This window comes from Microcebus murinus, chromosome 11 (assembly GCF_040939455.1).
Source record: "Microcebus murinus isolate Inina chromosome 11, M.murinus_Inina_mat1.0, whole genome shotgun sequence".
NCBI classification, from domain to species: domain Eukaryota; kingdom Metazoa; phylum Chordata; class Mammalia; order Primates; family Cheirogaleidae; genus Microcebus; species Microcebus murinus.
This window is the reverse complement of record NC_134114.1, coordinates 85,663,789-85,667,403: the sequence shown is the minus strand read 5'-3', so window position 1 is coordinate 85,667,403 and position 3,615 is coordinate 85,663,789.

Below are 3,615 nucleotides of genomic sequence, written 5' to 3'. Positions count from 1 at the left end.
GTACCCCTGAAGGAACACAATATTCTTTTGTGAAATGGGCTTTAGGGCGGCATGAAAAGTAAATGAGATCATACACGTGAAGGACTGTAAATGGAAGAACACGACACAAACCTAAGATGCTGGCTCCCTTTCTGTCTCCCACATTCTTCAGGTGAGACTGACTCAGTGAATAAGGATGGAGTCTGAGTCTATGTCTCTAATAAATAATACAGCGTCTCAATCACCCTCACAGTTGCTAATACTGCTTTATGCCAAAGCTTTATGCCTGCATTTAAGTTAGGTATGAAGTCCACTAACATAATTAGATTGAATTACACAAAATAGTCAATATTTGACCATTTTAACCTACAAAAATGGTCATTTCATGGTTCAACCAAAGCATTAGCTTTTCTTTTATGATCCTGCAAAATTACAGACACTATAAAAATAGCTATTATGATTCTGATAGGATTTGCATTTATGGAAGATGACTAAGAGTTATGCTGTTCCAAAGAATGCGGTCCTCCGTAAGAACTTGGAAGCAGATAGGAGCAGGGCAGTTTTAGTGACAGAGGCTGACTGGAACCTCCACACCAGGAGAGCACTAGCCACATAAAGGAATTCTCACACGTAATACATCTTGCACTGTGATTTGGAGACATTTTGCTTGCTTTCAGCCTGTAATAGGATATTGAAAGACTCTTTTGCTCTTATCTCAGAACTTCATCAAAGTGAAGGATAATAGGTGCTAAGAACCCCCACATTCTAAAGAGAACTGCCAGACATATCTCTGCAGAGCTTATCAGTTATGCAGCTATCACCCACTACTCCCACCAGCCTGCATAAGTAATGGATTAGAAATTATAGAATTCCCATGTGTTACTGAGTTGTTGGCCTAGCAATGGTTCTCAAACTGAGTGGAGGCTGGAAATGTGGGGAGGCGTTTTCTGGGGGTGCTATTGGCATTTAATGGGCAGGATCCAGCAATGCTAAGTATCCTGCGATGCACAGGGAGAGCCCTGCTCAGCACAGCATTGTCTCGCCCAAATCGCCAATAGCTCTCCCGTAAAGAAACACTGGCATAAGGCGACACAGTGCTGTGGCTTTTCTGCTTACCTCCAGGGACAAGGCTATTCTCCTATATCAAAGCCAAGTGACATGTGCTCAAAGAAAATAGTAATAACTGCAAGAAAACTGACATCCATTCTCCAAGTGGACTCTGTCTATGAGTGAATTTGTTGACCTATCTCTGTGCCCCTTTGAGCAGAGGATAAAAGGGAATTAATTGTGGGGAGGTGGCTGGCTAAAGAAAGGGCAGCAATGTAGCAGTGTGTCCTCCCACCTTTATGTGCATCTCCTCTGGGCCAAGTGGACACTTTACCCAGGCTTGGGCTGTTTGACCAGAGGGCTGCCCACTGGGCAGTGAGGGAACTGTCATTAGATGCCTGCCATACAGAGGATGTGGCCAGCCAAGGAAGAAACACAGGATTCTTCTTATGCAGGGCACATTTGCCCCTTCCCATTCCTCCCCCCAAACTCTAACACACTGGAGGAAAGAGGATTCCCAAGACAGGAAAAGGAAGAAGGTGCAAAAGAAGAAAAGGAGCAAGCCAGGCTCCCACAGTGGGTCCAAGGCCAAGCCTGATGGGAAGAGTTCCTCTCTTAGACATGAGGATTTTGTGACTAAATAAAGTAAAAAATAAATAAAAAAGAGTTATTTCTCTATTGGACGTAAGGCTGACATTTTAAACCTATTAAATTAAGGGAGATTGGAATTTCATGCCCGAAGTGTCGACAAAGCAGTGGGATCCATCCCAAATGTTGTTGATGTGGAAAATATTTCGCAGCACATTGTTGATGGCAAAAAAAAAGAAAAAAATGGAGAAGAGACATAAAGCTGTTTCATAGTTGTATGTCACCAAATCTTGGTTAACAAGGAACATTCTCACATGATAACTTTTCTATATGAAATTATAAACGTAATCCTAATATATGAATGGAAATACTTTAAAAATAACTAAAACTACTAAAGACATTTCATAATAGTAGCTATCTCCAGGGACAATAAATGCAAGCAACAAATAGATTTTAGCTCTTTAAGGCAAATGGTGAATTTACTAGAGACTATCACAGTAGCTCATAGTGTTGATTCATTCAATAAATATTTATCGAGTACTGCTATATGCCAGGTATTGTTCTAGGCATTGGGGGTACAACAGTGAACAAGAGACAAAATCTCTTCCTTCATGAAGCTCAGCTTTTAATGAAAGAGTCAAATAAAATCAAATAAGAAAACTACCAAGCATAGTAGCTGATGCTAAAATGAAAACTAAAGCAGGCATGGGGAGAGGGAGTTCTGTGTGGAGGGAGGTGGCTGTTGCTCTTTAACATGAGAATGAAAGATCAGAAAAGACATCACATGAAGTTGACATCTGGGCAAAGTCCTGGAGAAGGTAATGTCACCACCACTGGCTGCTGCTGCCACTGTAGATGGACACTGGTAGGCTGTGACCACCAAGAAATTCTAGCTATCCTTTCATCTTTGTCTCCCTCGCAGATTCCACCCCCTTGCTCCATGGAGAACAGCTCTGTGGCCAAGCCAGGAGTATGTGTCCCCTTGCCCTTGTTGGAGAGGGGCAGAGGGCTGATGGGTTGCGGTTACACTCATTGGGGTTCCCCTCAAATTGAAAGGAGTACATGGCTACCACACTGTTGTTTTTGAGAACCTACTCTGTGGCATTAGCCCACTTGAGACGCAATCGTGACTCTATGAGGTTGAATGGCTTGCTCTCGCAATGCCACGTGGAGCAGGAACTCAGATTTAAGTCTCAGCTGACTCGAAAGCCTGTGACCCTGATCACAAAGAACCACTGTGTCCCCTAGTGAGCAATTATGGCCCTTGTCTTTTGTTTCATTGCCAGCGTATATGGGGCAGGGTGGGTAGAGGGGGAGAACGGTTGTCCCCAAGGTCAGTGTCACCATAAGCTCCCTTAAAAGCACTTCGCATCCAGGCTCACAATCTTCACTCTCAGTTTAGGTGTTCTTTCAGCTTTCCTCACCTCCTGTCCTCTCTGCAAACAGCCAGGGGGAGGTTTGGCTCTCTAGGTCAGCCTTTCTCAAAACGTGGTCTTCAGACAGCTGTATAGGCATCATTCGGGAACTTGTTAGAAATGCAAAACCTCAGACCCCACAGCCAGACCCACTGAATCAGAAACTGGGGGAGAGGCAGAAATCTTTGTTTTAACAAGACTCCCAGGTGACTCTGGTGGAGACCTGCGGTTTGGGAAACACTGCCATAGGTCATACAGCTGTTCCGGGTGCTGTGCCTTCTCGGCGTGCTTCCAGACACCTGAATGAGCCGTCTCCCTGCCTCTTCTCACACCCCACTCATCACTCAGGGACAGCCACCGGCTGACCTCCTTCATGGAGCTCGCCAAGCCTAGGAACAGGAAATCTCTGCCTTATAAAGCCCTTACCTCTAAAGTCTACATCAAACCTACAAAACCTCAAGAGATTAAAATAAACATTCTTACAAAAGCAAAGTATTATATTTGGACAACCAAAGGTAAGATAGATATCATGATGCCTTGAATTATGAGGCCATGAAGAAGAACCATGCATTTTTCTCTATGTCAC